This window comes from Strix aluco, chromosome 4 (assembly GCF_031877795.1).
Source record: "Strix aluco isolate bStrAlu1 chromosome 4, bStrAlu1.hap1, whole genome shotgun sequence".
Lineage (NCBI taxonomy): Eukaryota > Metazoa > Chordata > Aves > Strigiformes > Strigidae > Strix > Strix aluco.
Window position 1 is genome coordinate 117293021 of NC_133934.1, and position 19848 is coordinate 117312868.

The window sequence follows — 19848 nt, forward strand, 5'->3', positions numbered from 1 at the left end:
TGCATATGTATACATACGTACACATGCATGCACACACACACACACACGCTCACAAAGCAGAACAGTGCCTTTGAGTATTCCGTGTTCCCTGTAGCCCTTTAATGCTTAAGGCTAAAATGCTAAAATACTGAAAACAGGTGTACCTTGACCCTCTGAAGATCTGATAAGATCTGACTGGATCAAAGGCCAAGGTCACTTGAGTCATGAGATTGGCTGAGTGATATTATTTTTGTCATGGTTCCAAACTGTTGAGAGGTAGAACTCTGATTCTGGCACATGAGAATCAAATGATATGATAGTCTAGTTATTAAATATGACAGATAGAAAAAGCTGTATGTTGCACAGCTACTCTGTGATTAGTACCCTATATTTTACAATGTCACTGCTCTGAATGCTGTAATACTTCCAAGACTCTTTCAAGAACTAAGGCTTTTGAATTCAAAAAGAAACAATAAAAGAAGATACAGATGAAATCTGGTAACAGCTCTGTTAAGATTTCACAGCTTATTTTCCCAAACAGCATTCTACTTCAATAATTCAACTGTAAAACTAGTTCTTTACCGATGTTTTTTCCTTAGGATCCTCTTTAAATCTTTTATTTTATTTTATTTTAATCAGATAGATGAATAAACTTCTAAGGAGCATTAGAAGAAAGCAAAACAAGTCAGCTCTATCTCCTCATTTTCATGTCATGCTTGCATATAGATGCAGTGTTTTAAATCCAGCTTTATTCCCCTACAGCTACCTATCCCGAGGATTAGAGAGGAACCCCCGCAACACTAAAAATGCCCATCTCACCCACATATCTCAAACACTATCATTTTAATGTAATCAAAAGTAGAGTAGTTTAATGTTTAGCATGGCATAGATATAATTTACACAGCCTATCAGTTCATGCATCTGTAAACTGGATATACATTTCTCTCTCCCTGATGCTTTGCAAATGTTTTTAAAATGTTTTGAGATCCACTGATGAAAAACATTTTAGTAGCATGCAGTATCACTGACATGGGTGTCTTGAGTGCCTACTTTCATTTTGAAAATGCAACCTTTTGTCTTTAGAAGGCGGCCTAAAACCCTAATTAAATTGGAAGATTTTTGTGGGCTGAGGGATTGTACAATATTAGATAAGTTAGCAACAAACCCATCAGGTAGTCCAGGGGAAAAAAAATAAAATGCAATCAGGTAATCTTACAATCAGCAGATAAATGCTAAACAGAAACATATTATATAGCCTGTAACTATAACAGGCTAACACTGCAGTATTTCCAAGACATAACTGCTGCATACAATCAGAAAGAAAGTGAAGAATCATGAAACTCTCTGTGAAAATGGGATAGGAAGGGAGAACTTGCATTCAAAACTTGGGATTTTCTATTGTTTCTTCCCAGAGAACGGATGATTGCTTGTTACAGATAATAAAATGATGATATTAAGACATGTCTGAACGGGCAACAGTTGCTACTGTGCTTAAGACCAGAGCTGGAAGGAATGACTGTTTCTGTTTTGAGTAGAAATGGGCCCCCTGGTCTCTAAGAATGTGTGCATGATGTATAATAGATACCTGTCTGATATAATTAATTATATTTTTCCTAAATTTAACATTGCCTGAAGGATAAAATCATTTTGCTTGGTGAAATCCCTTATGCCACACAAAGTCTGTGCGCAAGCCAGATTTAATTGCTGTGATAAAACCACAAGAAAGACCAGGTTTGCATTAAATCTATAACCACATCTAGTGAAGAATAGCTTTAATCACCTTTGAAATGGTGACCACAAGATAATTAAAGGGAAAGTGTTCTCATTAGTAATTATACAGGAATATCAAATCTCAGTTTATCATGAAGTCCAATTTAAAATGGCTTGTCATGGTTTTAATTTTTTCCTCTATTTCTGAGGTTATGAATCTCCTAGAATTTCTCCTGTGAGGGTGGGAAAAAATTCAAGTTTGCCCTGTGCAGTTTCACAATCCACTGCCATGCTTCATTTCCTGGGTAAGTGCTAGTCAGAGTGAAGATACCAGGTAACATCAGTGATTTCTCATTAATACCTTTGCCATTTTCACATTCAGGACAAACTGAAAATTGACATTTTCTCATTCTTAATAAAGACGGCAATACTGGTGTTGCTACATGATGACAGATCTTCTTGCTCCTATCACTAAATCCTCTTCAGTGTAGTTTCTCTGCTCATGGTAACAAATACTTGGTGTCTTGCCTATATGCTTCCAGTGGAAAAGGGAAGCAGAGTCTAACTTGAATCTAAGCAATAACTTGTTTTAATTTGCACATGTAAATCAGCACTGCAATAGAGTTTTTCAACCAGCATGCAAGACCACCCCTATTCGCCAGAATCAAAGCATAGCACTGATTCCAGGCTTTGACAAGAGTCACCTGTGTTATGAACTGACCCTAATCAAAGACCAGGGCAGAGAGCAAATTCTCCTGCTGTTCACATTGTTTCCTCTGTCTGACCTGTTTAACAAACCTAATAATACACACCACATCTCATTAGGCTCTGCATTCACTTGCCCGTAAAGAAAATGGTTTGGAAGACTATATTTAAGAACATCAGATAGCAATAAATGGCATGTGTAGTAGGGCAAACTTGATTCTTTTACAGGAACTTATTCCCCTCTGCATACCTCCTCCTTTCCTCTTTACACACCTTGGTAAATATGCCAGGAGGGGAGATTCTGGTCTGGTCTGAACTGCTGCCTATGAAATTTCAGACAGCTTGATTTTTGGCTTCGCAAAGTTTGGTGGGGGTCGCTTTCAGTATTAGGCTTATAATGAAAGGCTTGTTGTAACCTTATCTATGTTATGTGGAAGAGATCAGCATCACTCAATCATTAAAAAAAAGCAGAAGGCTTCTTTTCTTTCTTTAAATGTAATTTAGTTTTCCTTTCCCCCAAGTCTCATTGTGGGTTCACTGAGCTATGCTCCCTTCAGGCAGAAATGGAAACCAGAGGAGTTGCATTCCTTCAGTCCGTTTCTGACAGTGAGTGTGGCTGCATCAAGCTTAGCAGCTAAAGCCTTGCCCATTACTCTCTAGTGCAGCTGTGCAGAACCTGGCTTTTTCGGATCACAGTGCTGTTATAGAGACTTTCCTGAAGATTTCACTTGGTTCTTTGCTGCTGAATTGCACTTTGAGACAGGCAAACACCACAAAAATAAGGAAAAAAAAGTATCAAAACACTCAGTGAAAAGCCTTGCATTTCATCTGATTTTGTGTTGAAATTGCATGGTGCTATGAAGTTTGCATGACACAGAGGAATAAAAGAATTATTTGAACCTGGGCCCAGGTTTGCTTTGAAATGTTCATGAACCATAGCAAAACTTTCAACTGATGTAAAGTGAGATTCAAGTTTGTAATGAAACCAGGACATTTTACATGGATTCAGGTTTCATAATGCAGGTCTCTTACAGCTGTACTCTCAAAGGAACATATTCCTATCTCAAGATGGGATTTACATACTGTATGTAACTCCCCACATATCCCGGCAAGATTATTACTTTCTTATATAGCCATAAATCCAGGAGCTTTATGTTATGTCAAGGGAATGGATAATCCGCTCACTAAGGGCCAAATCCTACCCCTTGAACAGGCATGTCAAGGCCCAAGAGGTAAAAGTAACTCTATTCTTTGAGAAGATAGATTAGCAAAGCACACCCTCCACAGTGGCACAGAAGATGCTCAGTTCACACGGGTGTGCCAGGGTCTCCGAGCAAGGATGCAGTCAGCCCCAGTAGCCAAGTATAGAGTAGCACAGGAACCAGCAGCCCTGTACCAAACAGATCAGGCACTAGTTAGGTCATGTCAATCAGGTCCTGACACACATTATTCTTTTCCCTAGAATCATTCCTGAAACTTCAATTCAGAGAATATTGGTCAGCTAACATGGGCAATGTTAAACTGTAGAGAGGATAAACAGAAAGCATCAAGTTCTGGACCCAAGTGCTACTCCCTAGCACTAAGTAAAAAAGTGAAAGCCAATTCAAAAAATTATAGCTCTGCACCATATTTGATTTTAAGGAAACCAGAATGTCTTTTTCAGAATCTAAATACTCTTTACTGCAACTTTCCTAACAGCAACAGAGAGCCTGAAGAACCAAATTCTCTGTATACATCCTCAGTTCTCTGTATATGTACCACCAGCACTGCCCACTATCTGCCTACTTAATTCCCATAATTCAGGATCCCTCCTGCTCCGACAGGGGGTATCCTGAAGTGCACCTACATGCATAGTGTGATGCACTGACACACCAGCAAAAAGAGGGACTACAGAATCACAGCATTTCATAAGGTGTATCACTCTGGAAAGTGAAATCAGTCAGGAAGAATGCCCTTTTCAAAGGCCAAGAGCAAACAGAAAATTTCCCTTCTCAGCAGCAGCCTTCACACAGGGATAGCTTGTTTGTCCTCAGCCTAAGGACTGCCCACATCAGGCAAGCACCAGAGAGTAGGACATTGCCCTGCTCAGATCTGCTAACACTGGACCCAGCTTCCTTCCTCTCTCATTCTCCTTGCCAAACCAAGGACCTTCCAACACACCCCATTTATGCTGTGTGTGGAGGGGTGTGTGTAGGAAGCAATTAACTCCCCACAGCTGGCCTAATTCCTACAGGATGGAGAGACAACTGGGGTCCCTTTTCTAGCCAGCTTAAGGATTAACCTCTTCCTCCTCAATGTCTCAAGGGGGTGCACGCACCCTCGCACACAATGAGTTAGGGTACAGCTCTGAATGTATTTGACAGCTGACTTACAACAGTGGTCCCACATCTGAATGACAAAGGGCTATCTGTCTTTAAACAAAACATAATATGAGTAACAGATTAAAAGCGAAGTTCTGTGTTTGGTTTCATTATTATAGATCTGGTTCAAGCAAATATAATCATGTTCCATAGAAATTAACCAAAGACATAGGAAAGGAAGTCAGAATCATACAGTAAATTCTTATTTCATTCATGCAAGTGATTAACATATAATTGAATGATAATATTACAAATAATAATACATGGCACTTATATAGCACCTGCCATCTGAGGGTCTCAGCACTTTGCAAACAGCTACAAAATCTCACACATGCTAACAACATGGCTTATGATCTTTTCAGCCTAAACTTTCAAAACTTTACATGCCATATGAGCGTGTTAAAACCAGGAAATGAATATGCCTGTGACTTCACAGAATTAGACATGCTTTTAGGTCTAAATCTGGTGCAAATATGTGCCCACCCTACATGAATCTGGCTCCAGAGTGGTTACAGTTAGGATATTATTGGAGTGAGGTATATATGTGTGTGTGTGTGCATACATATTTAATTACTATTTGAGTTTTCATTCATTTAGGGTGTGTCTTGGTTCAAGGAAAAGGAAAGAACTTGTAGTGCCAGAAGTCATCTTTACCTTATGCTGCCTGGGACAGAAAAAGAGGCGGTACAGCTCTCAAAATGGAACGCCTGAGACACCGAAAAAAAAAAAAAAAAAAAAAGAAAATAGTTTGGCCACATTAGACAGAAGATTCATTAATGTGCCCTTGATTCAGTCTCTACCACAGGTGCTCACATAAAGCCCAGCCAGATGTAAAATCTAGATCAGAAGTTAAATTTCCTCCTGCAGGTATGTTGGCAAAGGCACTTGGTGCATGGCCCCACACATGTACACCTGATTGGTGATTGTGAGGAGTGGTAGGTGAATGATGAAGGTATATAAAATAAAGATTAACAGATTCAACCCATGTGCTTGGCAGATTTATTAAAGTGTGCAGATTGTCATTATGTGCAGGATTTGGGGAATGCAACAGCAATTCCTGTCAAGAGGCACCAAGAATTAAATGGGCCACACTTGGTCCCCAGCTTCTCAAATGGCCTTAAGAACATGCACTGACTGAACAGGAATGGTCATGGCTTATGGATATATCACCAACTTAGGAACCTGGAAGGTTGGGTTCTATATGCAGTATGGCCAGTGATCAACTGCTTACCTCAGTTGAATAATTTCTCTCCTTATTTTGGCTTTCTTTCCACTTCAGGGTAAATTCTCTCTCCTTTTTAAAATTAAGTAGGATTTTTAAGGTATTATTTAGATCCTTTAAGAGGCAGTATCTAATGGTCTAGTGGTCTGTGTGATACAAGGAGACCCAGGTATGTGAGCACAATGGCTCTCCATTAATCTCTTGTTCTTGGCAAAGCCAGTATTATTGACTGGGTATCATACCAGATGAGGCCTCACAACACTACTGTAATTTTAATATACTTTGATTTCATAATATGAAGTACTACTGAGCACAGTCAGTTCCCCATTAACTGAAACTTTTGTTTTCAGATATATCTATCTATCTATCTCAGTACAAAGTTCTTTTAAGAATGAGAGGACATATGTTCCCTCCTTCCCTTGCTCTTTTCCTTCCTTCCTTCCTTCCTTCCTTCCTTCCTTCCTTCCTTCCTTCCTTCCTTCCTTCCTTCCTTCCTTCCTTCCTTCCTTCCTTCCTTCCTTCCTTCCTTCCTTCCTTCCTTCCCAGAACTGTTCTTTCCCATCTTTATTCTGGAGACATTTAATCCTCTTCACACTATACTCTTGAGTGAAAAAGCACCTATTTTTCAAAGTCAGCCTATCCAATCAGGGACCAGAAATAAAACCAGGTGAACAGTCACACACAAGGAATAACTTAAAGTAAATAATCATAGTGTTCAAATTACATATAATTCATAGGGTACAGTTTGCTCACAAAAATAATTCAGCAGACAATTACAAATAATGAACTAATTTGGGAAAATCGCAATCAGCTTGTATGCATTACATTTACAGAAGAGCTGAATTTGCTGGATGAATTATTTGTTATGAAGAGTTCAACCAGCTCCACTATTTACTTCATAGAGTAGCTAAATCCAAAGAGCACACAGTGGAAACCACTGCAGAATGGAAATATTTACATATTATCTATGTTCGAAGTGTGCAATGAAAGTTGGAGAGAATACACAGCTAAAAAGGCATGCTAATCACCCTGCAAATCATAATGTAAAATTAGCATGCAATAGATGATAAATGACAAGCAAATAAATGAAGACGTGACCAAACTGGGCCAGAAAATTCCAGATCAGTATCGTACTTCCTCACTGATAGCATTTATCTCATGGGTAGGAGAATGGAATTATGTTGTTACTATTGTTGCAGGGCACATCATAGAAAAATTTCAAACTCATTTGACTTACACACACAAGCTTCCTAATTTCTATCCCATAGAGACTGACTGCTGTTACCAGGTTCATACTAGAATCTGATGGAGTGCGAGGTGTTTGGAGATGATTATGCAAAAATCTGTGGGCTGTCTTGAAATTTTGAGCCCAAATTAGCAAAACTGGAATAAAGTTGCATTTCACAGTAATTCCATTTAGTTTTGGTTCTTCCTGAAGACAAGGCAAGAAATGGAGCAGGATACACAGACACTGGAAGGAACTCAGATTTAACCCTCTGTTCTGTGCTAATCTGTCCTTGCTACATTTTGGTATCTTTCTTTTCAGGAGCTCTTCCTGTTTTGTCTTAGTTACGGACTTTCAAAGTACACCTCCTACATAAGAACGTCCAGGTCTGATCTAGCTTGGGCCAAGTTTTAGACCAGAGGATATTTATTAGACAGCTTCATGGTTCTAAACACATTTACACTGTTCAACAGCTTTAAATAAGGAATTTCTCATGAACAATATCATCTCTCAGTTTCACAAGCCCTATTATAGACTCTATTTATAATCCCTTGTGGAAAAATATTGTTAAGACAACACTGAAGAAAGGAGCTTAAAATGAACATATGTTATTTTGGTAAAGTTAATAAATTATAGACTTTCTTGTTCTCCTTTTCTTCCCTTTTTTGTTTTCCCTGTTTTGGGCCAGAACAGATGCAAATTAAACTGAATAAGAATTTAGGAGTAGGATTTGGATCAATCCTTTTTTAACAGTGTTGTTCTTACCACACCAGAATGATATGCAGTTTTGTTTTTTTCTCTTTTTGATCGTTGGCCATCATTTCAGCCTGCGTGCTCTGCTGCACAGAATTTGATATGCAAGTTGCAGAAGTGTCCCAGATTTGGCTTTGACCAAAAAAGTGAGTTTCCTAAGCACCCTGTATCCGCAGCATTTCTAAGCACTCGTATTCCCTACTACACCATATGGCACTGGAATACTCAGTGGGAGTTGAAGCAGTAGAAAAATCCTGGGTGAGGCTACATGAAGCTACAAACACCATTTGAAAACTGAAGTCGTCTCGCCACTCTGACCAGAAAGTCTCCACAAACCACTAATAAATGCACTCCAGACCACAGTTGAGGAAAGGCTGAGATAGACAAATCATTTAATAACCAGAACATGCTCTTCATTCACAGTGCTTTCTTTAAAGAGGAATGAAAAAGAGGCACAGTGTTTGACAAAGCATTTCCTTTAGACAATACAATACTTACTTTTAATTTATAATCCAGTTTACTTGGCCAAAATGACTTTTCCTTCTCATTTTGCTGCTATGTACTTTGCTGGGAGCCAGCTGGTCACCACTTTCTGCCCTAGAGGTAGCTGCTTTTCACTGGTGCTTTATATTGTTGTGAAGCGCTTAGGGATTTACAAGATGGAAGACACTATAAATGTGAGAAATTGTGGAGCTCGTTAAAGTTATTACGAAACTTCCACTTTGTATTAGCCAGATCTTTTCACAGCCACTTTACCACTGAAGTCATCAAAATGTCATCCATCCTTTCAACTAGGACAGAGGGCTCACCAGATTCATTTAAATGACAGGCTCACACTGCAAATTCCAAACTATCTGGAATTTGAACTCTTCCTATATGCAACATTGGTTCAACACAGACAAATGTAACCATGCCATTTCAAAAAAAAAAAAAAACAAAACAGTTTGTTCAAACAAATCCATATCTTAATTATCCTCTACTTCTCTGTAGTTCTTGCATGTGGCAAATCATGAATGAAAAGGACGTTTGATTTACAGCTCAGGACATCATAGACAAAAACAATCATTACAGCACATGCACGTACACAAAATCTTCATCAGCTTAAGTTAGTCCAAATGGTCCAGCAAGGAAACAAAGAATTAACTAATTCATTGTGTGAGCAGCCTGGTCATTAGCAGCTCTACAGAAAGAGATGGCAGCTTAACTAAAACATTATTGTTGAAGTAAAAAAAAACACCACCACCACAATTATGACATTCAATTATTCTATTAAGCTAAATTAACTATTCTTCTTGTTCTTTGAAAAGAGAAAGATAAAGCACAAGATCCAAATAATTAGGTCAGCAGCAATGAATTCTGAAGAAAAACTGTCTAGACTTCTATTTTCATTTTCAAATTTGAGTGGCTGGGTTTTGTGTGCCTGTATGCATTTGCTCCTTTGAATTCTCAGGGTGGTCACGTTAATAAGTTTGCCCCAGCAGGTAGAGTGGAGCCTAGATCAAGGTGTGGCATTCTCGCTTTGATGTCGTCTGTCACGCTCGGCTGCCTCTCGATCTCTCTGGCTGCCATCAAGTCTGTTGTCGTGGGAGTCCAGGTAAACCAGGGCTGTTCTGCTGTTTGGCACAACTCAAAGGAGTGTCAGTTCAGATATGCTGTGAAGGGTTCTGGTCCTCACTAGCTAAATATACACAGAGAACATAACTCATAACAAACTTTTAAATAAAAAGGCATTGATTCTCACTGGCCTTTTAGCAGAGACCACAGTATGTTAGTGCAATAGCAATTACTGAGGTCTGTTTGTAAAAGGTCCTGCAAAGGGGAACTATACAATGGAAAGGAAATGGTGGACCAAGATAAATAGTGAGTTGGCATGTATTTAGAGAACTGGAAGCACAGTTCACAAAAACCTTATAGAGGAAAGGTGGGGGGGAGGGTGTGGAATAAGGCTTTCTTCAGCTGGGAATTTGCTGGACATTTAGTGAAACAGAACACTTAAAAAGCAGTATTTTCCCACCTTTTCTATTCCTATGAACACTAGTAACTAATAGCAGCTGTCTGCAAAGCAAGATGCAAAACTGAATGAGCAATTTAAAAGGAAGAATCCAATACCAGCTTTTCCTTGAGCACAGGTCTGTTTCAAAGGGGAGTTCAGTAGGTATGGTCTATTATTTATTACTGTGACTAATGTGAGGAACTCCCAAGCACATTTCAACACTGAGACCTAAAACCTTTCATGCACGTTGTCCTCAAATGTCAAAAATGTTTTCATCTGAAAAAGAGAGTAGAAACAAAGTAGAATCATCCCAGAAGCTGAATCATCACACTGTATTTCTGAGATGATGTTATGATATGAACTGTAACCACTCTCAGCAACACTGGACACTGAAGATTTTAAAAATTAAACATTTTAACAGAAATGTGAAAGCTTCTGTTTACCAAAGACTCTATCTCCTGATCTTATTTTCTAGTCTTTACACAGGTTGGTAAACAGTTTCAAACCCATGGAAATTTTGGAGTGACTACTGAATGCATATAAGACCTCTGATTCTGGTCCATTTAATCTTAAACAAAGTAAGAGTATGAAAATGGAAAATGAGCCATTAGCCTCAAGTTTTTCTAAAACTGAGTAACAGCACAATGCTTATGTGTTTCTTCTATTCTTTCAATGTTGCCACCTTGAGACAAACATAGAGCTAGGGTCAAAAACAGCCTTTTGAGGCCACCTTAAACTGAGGCTAGTATATTAATCCAATGCCAATGACTTCTCAGGATTTGTGGAGGAGTATAAGCAGCCACATACAATCCAAACAATCTGAACTACTGGCAGCTATCGTGCTGCATGGCTCTTTTGACAGCATAATGAACAATACCACTGTCGTCACAATAAACCCTACAATTTGAAAACAAGGCTGAAAACACTGCAAACACCAGTGAATATATTAATAATTTCTTAGCCTAAACATGGTAAACCAAGGAACTGGTCCACTGCCTAAACTCAAAGTCCTGCTCATGGAGGCTCCTTCATTTCACAGTTGCCTCACACTCCTTCTTGTGGCACCTACAGTTTTGCATTCTTCTGCTCCATGGCCCATGCAGCTTGGACTGTCATTTACTCATTTTACATTTAGTCATTTTATGTTTACTTTTCTACAAACCCAGATGGTTACCTGGGACTGGTTTAGTGGGAGATCACTCAACATGAGAGGGGCTCCCACACATGTGGGAGTGTACCAACTGGTGCAGCCCTGTATGGTGTAGCAAAAACTGGGTTTCCAGATCTTACAGAGGTACAAAACAAAAGATAGTTCACCAGTTTCTCAAGAAACTATAAAAAAGTTATCTAGGGGGAAAAAGTGCCTCACCAGGAACAGTCTTAAAACACACTATTCAAAAGAAAATTAACATTCCAAAGGTGTAGGCAATCCATATCTAACATTATGGAGAGAGAATAAGACAAGCCATTGAACTGCCTGTCCAGCAGCAGAGGCTTGTAGGAAATGATCCCAAGATTCAGTGTGAGATGAGAAAACGTTACAGAGCATCATGTATTAGTGCAGCACCAGTTTAGTCATTTGTTATTTGATGCATATTTGGAGTAAACTGACAGGAGATCTTAGGCAAGTTTCAACCACAAGATCTGTGGAGTTATTACTGCGGTCAGTTCAGTTCCTGAAGTCCATAGGTAATCTTATTTTTACTTCTTTTTTTTCCCCTTGTGGACTGTAAGTGTTCATTATTTTATCAATGTTAACAATAGAATAGATGAGTAAAACTTCCAGAGGCATCTAAATGACTTAAGGACAATGAATCCCATTGGCTTTGGATTCTAAGTCAATTAGATGCATTTGAAAATTTTACCTTTTATCTGCATGCTTCATTAGTCAGATTTATTAACCAATCATTTAGGAAGGAAAGGGCCAGAGCAAAAGGATCCCCAAAGTGTAAAATTTACAACACTGCTATCTATCCTCACCAATTGCCCAAGTTTAATTCTCTAATTTAATTCATTAATTAAAGAATATGCTAATTGACTGAAAAACTCAAGCAGAGGTTTCTCTCTGAGCTCTTTCCCGCTGAGAAAAATGGATCCCAGTTCTTAACAAAATACACATATCAAGCATAAGGCCACTGAAATTCTTTTCAGATCTGAGCTCCTGTTTAGCACAGGAGTACTTTTCCCTGTTGAATATACTATTTCACTTAGACTTTCCCAAGAAATGGGATTTTCATAGCTTGCATTTCTCATCAGTTCTCCGGCCCATTGCATTCCATTGTCAGCAAGTTCATTCCAAATACTCCATCCTGAGTTACTTTCCACTCATTTAATTTCACTCATTTTACTTGATCTCTACGCCCTTGTCTTACCTAAAATAATTCCTCAATTTTTTTGCCAAGACTGAGCCAAATGGACAAAAAGCCTAAAGGATTTAGAAAAGCATCTCTGCAGAGCACAGTGTTTGTGCTTCAGTGTAATTCCCTTTTTCCATACTGCTGACATCTCTGCAGGTAGCTTTTTTGCCTCTGGGCAGTAGGGTCATAGGTTCATAGTACAACAAAGGGGAGGCTGGAGATCTTCCTTTCCTCTTGGTCCAACACGGCATGTGTGCTATGCACTGTATTTCTCCACTGTTCCCATCTGCTACATAAACATTTAATAGCCCACAACTGTGTTGAAAAGCTGATAAATTCTGACACATTGGCCCATTTTCTCACTTAAGCCTGCAGTATGAAATAGTATATGGCTTTCTCAGCAGGAGAACACATTCAGGTCCCATCCCTATTTTTTCAATGTGTTTTCAGTATAAACTCTTTCAGATTCAGAGACGAATATCTTACAGCAACTATTGACCTCACACTCATGATAAAAAAGAAATCAAAACCCCCAAACAGCATTGGGATTATTGGCCTGTGAATATTTATGTCTATTTACAGTAGATCAGAATTAGTAAGATAGATAGAATGGAGGTTTTATATCATCAATTTAACATTAATTACCTAAATCTCTTTGAGGACATGCAACAAAAAGCCTCCGACATTTGTGTCACAAAGATTATTATAACATATTGCCAAGTCATAGCATTGCTGCACTGGTAGATAGAATTCAAATTCAAATCCAGGCTAAAGATGCTACAGCTGTCACCCTTGCCCAGTAAAGCCCTCTTAGGTTCAAAAGTTAGCCGTCCTCCTGCCTGCCTCCACCAAATCAGCTCCTGATCCCTGGAGATTACTAATCCTGACTTCTCTGCACAAAGTTGACAGGAAGAATAAAGCTATTGTGCCTTCCTAATAATTTAGGCTAATCACATATTTATAAAAGAAAATTAGCAAGAAGTGATTAACTCCTTCTAGTTCAGATATTGATAGTATAGAGTTAATAAAGAGGCAGCTGGAATAGCTTTAAAATGTGTTTAAATCTTAACACACTGTTATAAAATAATAAATGTTTAAATAACTATGTTTTGGATTGGCCTAGCTGCCCAGTATTGCACCACTGTCACCAAGGAAACATGGAAAGGCGAGTTGACAGAGGTTTTCATTTTGGACGCATGTATTCACCCTGAAAGTGAAGCTATAACATATGGCAGGTCCAGTTCAGGTGCCCACCCTTCTGAAGGAAAAGGATGTAGTAACCATTTGAAGCAGTGAGTTCATGTATCCAAGATATGACCGGAATCCCTGCAAGTTAGGAAGGATTTCCATCCTTATTTTTGTGTGTATTATAATGTTATGAATTCCAAAGTGATTCTGCACCCAATGCAACACAAAGCAAAGAAATGGCTACTAATCTTCAGTGTTTGCAGTCCCTAGCAGTTCAGTATTAAAAGAGTACTGGTTGACCTAAAAATGACAAACCAGAAAAGCCTCAAAAAAACCCAGAACCCAGTCAGTCATCCCACCACATCATGGGTTTAGGCAGGAGCTGTTCACCCCATCCCTGTGTTCCTGGTATTTCCTGCATCTCCCACAGAAGTATTGACTCACTCCTGACTTTCTCGAGTTCCCATTCGAGGAAAGGCTGAGCAGTGCTTGGTGCCATCAATGTGCAACAAAGTCACAGGCACACAGCACCTTTCATGAAAAAAACCCAGTATATCAGCAATTGGGGCCCATGGCACATAAGGTCCTCTAGGAACAGAGCAGGAAATTGTATATTTAAAGAGAGGAATATGCTGGAAGAAAATGAATTACTGAATCCACCCTCATATTGTCCTGTCCCCAACAGCAAGCAATTTAAAACAGTGTCTTCTCTGCAGTAACACCTTTAAAAATAAAGTGATATGCATATTTTTGTTGTTGAAAATCTTTACTTTTATCAGGCACCAGACACCATGAATATTGTCAAAAACTAGTAACTTTTGGATTCTTCTCCATATACTGACAATATGTTCAGGCATCCCAGAAAGAAATGGTGAAAACTTTACTAATGTTTTGAACATTAACCTCTAAGCTTAGTCAAAAATAGAATGATATAATATTTCTATGGAAATCCAGCTGCATTTAAGGCACTTCCTTCCCTTTGACCCAACTCCATTTTTACTTCAGCTTCAAAATTGTTATTTAGGAGAGGGAAAAAGCAGGAAAGACAGACAACCAAAAAGGACAAATAGCAGGATATCAAAGACCCCAATCCTATTTGTGCTGGTAAAAGGGGAGAGCTGAGGCTGTGCATGCAAGCAGGGGGGATCTATTGGCAAGGGTAGGATGTCTGTATGGGATGAAGGAACTGCAGGTTCAAATCCTTGTTCTGCTTGACTTTGTCTTTCACAATGAATATTTAATAAATCTCAGTTCAAACTGGTTCAGATCAGGGACCTGTACATAATCTTTCACATCCAGCAAAATTTTCAGAATGTCTCTACACTGGATGAGCAGAAATGTGTTGATATCTTAAAAAATGTACTGAAATTTCTGGTTTTCAGAGCATCTCATTTCAGAATAAGATTTGCAGTGCTCTGTGTATTCCTAATGAATGCTAAAATCAGAGTGAAGAGAAACAGATACAACTCTAATGCATTTTAACCAGCTGAAATAAATCTCATTTGTTTATCCTGACCAGTGAATGGGTTAAAAAGCGGTTCAGCACTGTATTTACCTCTCATTCTGACACTGGCTGAAAAATTGTTTCTTTCACTTTTTTCTTTTTCAGTCATCTCAGAAGACTGAATTAATGGGTGAATGTTTTCCTCCTTGTCCTCTCTCTTCTTTTATATGATTCATGCTGAATGCTGCCATCCATCCATTGAGTTGTTTGGTCATGGACATTCCCAAAGAAAATAAAAGAGATTCCAAAATAAAATAAACCAGAAGCTTACAATGAGCTCTTAGTATGAATGAGCAGGAGAAGAAAATGAATGTTGAGGAAAAAATGTCTTGTTTACAAACATTTATCTCCAATTTTTAACTATTTATGGAGGAAAATAGCCTCAAATACATGATTGGCAAATTGGCTTATGTTTAAATAATGTGTCTAAAGTTTGACTAAGCACAGAAGTTCATCTTTAAATAAACAAACGGTACCATAATGTTATAGTCATTAAATATAAACAAGTAGCGGTCGTGGTACCCGCCTGCCACACTAAAGTTGTGCAGAAGCATCCGAGTTTTCTTAAGCTCTTTCAGTGAACTGTGAAGAGGTTTGTATCAAGGAAAGTCTCTGAAATGTGTTACAGTCACAGTTTTTCCTTTCATCTCATCTCAGTAGCCAAGTCTGCTGGTGAACTGAGATTGCTGGGAATGGAAATAAGGGAGCATTTCCTAATGTTGCCAGCAGAAATAGGCAACAAGCTCTCTCTCCAAATACTTCAGTTCTTCAGCACTCATTGTAGAATCACATTTAATGTATCTCAGATGCAGCACCCTGTTTGAGGTTCAGGAGACAGTGGCAGGAACAGGAAGGTGAGCAGGGAGTTTTGTCTGGCTGTTTTGCTGGGTTTGTTGTTGAGCCTGTTATTACAGAGTGAACTTCTGGCAACTGTCTGTCTGTCTGGTCCCCATCCCTCATGGTATTGCAGTTGCACTGCCAAGAATCTCATCCCTGTTTCGCTGTTATGAGGACTGATAGTTTCTCATTCTTGCAAGAGGATTTTCTATTTGTTTTGGGGAAGTCAGGTTAGAAAGGTGATGCATCCAAATCTGAAAAGGTGAAAGGAACTTGGCAACTGCAATAAGAAAATACTCTAGAAAAAGAAATTAATTAATGCCTGTTAGCTCAGGACCAGATTTCTCCTGCTGTTAGGGAAAGCTGCAGACATTCTCCAAAGGGTAAATATTACTTGCACTCTCAGAAATTTAGTACTCATGAAAGAAATCGAGACTGCTTCTTCACATATCTCCCTCCCCACACCTGTGGCTCTCCTAAATCTTGCTCCTGTGGCAGATAGGTTTAGCCTTTCTGAAGCATACAGCTGCAGCTGGTTGCAGAAGAGGAGCTGCCTGAGGGCCACTGTAGTCCATGAAGAGCTCACTAGAGTAAGACTGTGACCCTGAACCCAGTATTTAAATCAGTCATAAAGCAGAATCCAGAGCACTGAGCTGTTTCTCCCTCTTGACAGTCTCACTGAAAAGGTAGGTTTGTGTTCTCAATAGATTGGAGCTCTCCAACCATATTTTTATACATAATTTAAAGAATAAATGTAATAAAGAAGCAGTTTCTTTCTCAGTTCTCCCTTTTCCAATTCATAGTTGTGTGAAATGCATATTTACCACTTTAGGAAAACCTATTAGAAAGTAGATTTGAAAAAGCAAGAGAAATTCTAACAAAGGTGGTGGAAATTAAGAGACATTTTCCACTGGGGCAAGCAAAATACCACAAATAAGTAGCCTCTGCCCAGCCATCCATGCTCAGATAGCCTACCCAAATTCACACTGTGCAACAGGTCTGACCCATCATTCTTTTATACTTTGTGAAGTTATTTCCACAGATATTAACTGGGAGTGAAGTGCAACCAACCCAGTATTACCTGCTTGCTTATGTCGATGGCAGTCCATTACATTGTTCTGGGCAATGATGAATGATTTGAAAAGAGTAAAGAACATAAGGAATCTGATCTTAAGCATTTTAAAAACTTATCAAACCACATTGCAAACAACGGAGTGCACTATGGAAAACCTTTTTAGCTTGGGGAATGTAGATGAGAAAACATAGAGATAGAGCAATTAAAAGCCTTGATTTCCCCCCTCCCACCTCCAGCATATGGCAGGAAATTGGACCAGAATCAAGCGATGTCTCTCCTCAGTGGAGTCTGACTTCTGACCTCTAAGACAATGGAGTCACAAGCTATCCTGAGGCTTGATTGAGAAGCCACTTCAACATTTCCATAAGTCATTCTGCCATTGCAGATCTGTCACAATTTTGTCATAAAGTTTGCAGAATTCTGTTGACATTGTGTCATCTCAATAAATGCAAAGGGAAAAAAAATGAGTCGGGGCAGGTGCGAGCACAGATTTCAAGTCTAATGCGTGGGCTGCTGCATGTCTTCTGACATAATCTAGGCTCTCATACTTGATGTTTTTCTGGAGCCGTGGTGAACTCTTCCATCCTTTAAAGCGATCAACCTCATTTGACTAATTTAAGAAGAAAAAAAAAGAAAGAAAAACACTTCACTTCCCCTCTCAAAGCATCCTCGGCCAACTTGGATCTTTAAAAAAGTAACTTAACGATTTGGGGCCTGGTTGTCATTTACATGAAGGTCGCTTCACACTGATCTGGCTGTGTAAACAGGCCATAAGTTAATTCTACACCCACTTGAAAGACCTCTTACGCTTGCCAGAATGATGTAAAATGGCCTTAATGTAAGTGAGAATTCACGCTATTACTTTTAAAGCACTATCCCTTTATGGAGATGTATCAGTCAATCACATTATATCCCACTCATTATTTTAATGGAAGCCTGCAGTTTGCAGAAGGCAAACAAAATGGACATTGACAGCATTACAGCAACAAGACTCAGGACAGGCATGATCCACAGCAGAAAGTCCCACAGCCTCCAGAACACCTAAATAACTTCCTAACTTTTAACATCTAAATAGCTCTGTTGACTGTTAAATGCTTGAACACATAAGCACACTGGTAATTTGAGGACTTTTAACATAGGAAGGTGCAACCCACCAACATGTGAGAGATCTGTTAGTACTAAGCATGGTCAGATCTCTCCACTGCTGCAGCCTTTGTGATTGCTTTTCTCATGTGCTCGGTCCAGCTGTGATAGGATGATATTTGTGCAACCAAGCCTATTTGCATGTGAGTTAATAATTGCAGCTGGGGGTCTACAACTGAGAAGGTGTTCATGCTCTTCTGCATGCCAGCAGCTCATTGCTGTGTGGCTTAGTTTGCACAGATGACTTGTCAACTGTGATGGTGGTTTTATTATGTTTGATAGGAACCAGCTTGAAATTACTTGTATCAAATGGACTAATGAATAAGCAAAAAAGAGGGAGAAGCTTCAGAAACTTTGGAACTGGTGAGATTTCACACTAATATCAATGGGTTTAATAGTTTTTTACCTTATCCTTCAGTCATCCATCTGGCTGTATTTGAAGAGAGTTTTAATATTCTTTGTAGAAGTTGCATTTGTGACCTGGATGCTTTGTGCGACAAACAGGATGAAGTAAATTAGGAGTGAGATACAAATGTCAAGAATTAAGAATATAATTTGTTTAGGTAGAGTTTGGTGGCTTTATTGCATTTAAATTCACTCTAAACCCCAAAGAGAGCTCAAAGGGGTTACAAACACAGAGCTCAAACTGATAGAAAGAATTGTGTGAAACATGATTTGAGCCCAGTCCAGACTTCAGTTTTGTGGGCCCTGGGAGAGCTAACACATTCAGATCCCTAGGCAGATGCCTCCCAAATCTCCATCGCTAATCCCCTAGAAGCCTTCTGTTATTCTCTCATCTCCATCAGGCTGAAACAAACCTTCTCACCTTTGTGTATCTCCCAAAGCAGGCAAACCCAAATTGTCTCTTAACTTTTGGAAGGAGATGACAAAAAAAAATCTTCATTAACTGGTTTTAATCAGTGCCTAGTACTCTCACTTGTGCATCATTTCAGTCAATGATATGATATTTAATAAAAATATTCCATTTCACACTACCATACTATGACTTTTAAAACTAAATGTTTCTATAAAAGAACCAGCAAAAAAGCCAATTTGTTCTCACATGCATCTTAACCATTATGCATTTGACCTTTATTCCCCTCATTCTTAATTTAAGGTCTGTTATTTATCTCCCTAACCAGTGGACTTGTATAAATCAGATCTCATTCCGTTCAAAGTAATTATCAACCAGGGAGTTGTTAATTTCATTTTGGATCTATTTATGTGCAAAACATGAAAAACAAAAGGCCCACATGTTACTGCACCTCCAAAGTGTGAGCATTAATACCTTGGAATACGTACAGATTTTTCTTTAAGACAAGATGGGGAGCTGCCTAACAACTGGGAATTTTCAAGTGTCAGTTTTGCATCCTGTGGGTCTTGAGGGTCCAGGCTTCTGCTGCATGGCCACAAGCTGAATGAGGCTAGCACAAGGCTACTGGGCAAACTGAGGGAGAAGACAGCCCAGGAGTTCCCACTGGAGCTTTCCCACCCCTGTTCCCCAGTGCTGCAGTGGACTGTATCAGCTTCAACATGCAGGCAACTTCCAGAATGTCCCATCAGCCCTGCTCTCTGAGCCATGTGATACTTACATCATGGCTCTCAGCTTAGAGCTATGGCTTGTAAAATGCACGTAGTAAAGTAAGGAAGTTTAAGGAACTGTGTCCTCAGCCTACCAGAGAAACATTCTTTGTGCAATCTTCTTTATGTAGGTTTAAATTGTCATGTCCAGAAATGACAATCGTGAAAGTACAGCAGCCAAACAGCAATAGCAAGGTATGAATTGTCATACTACAT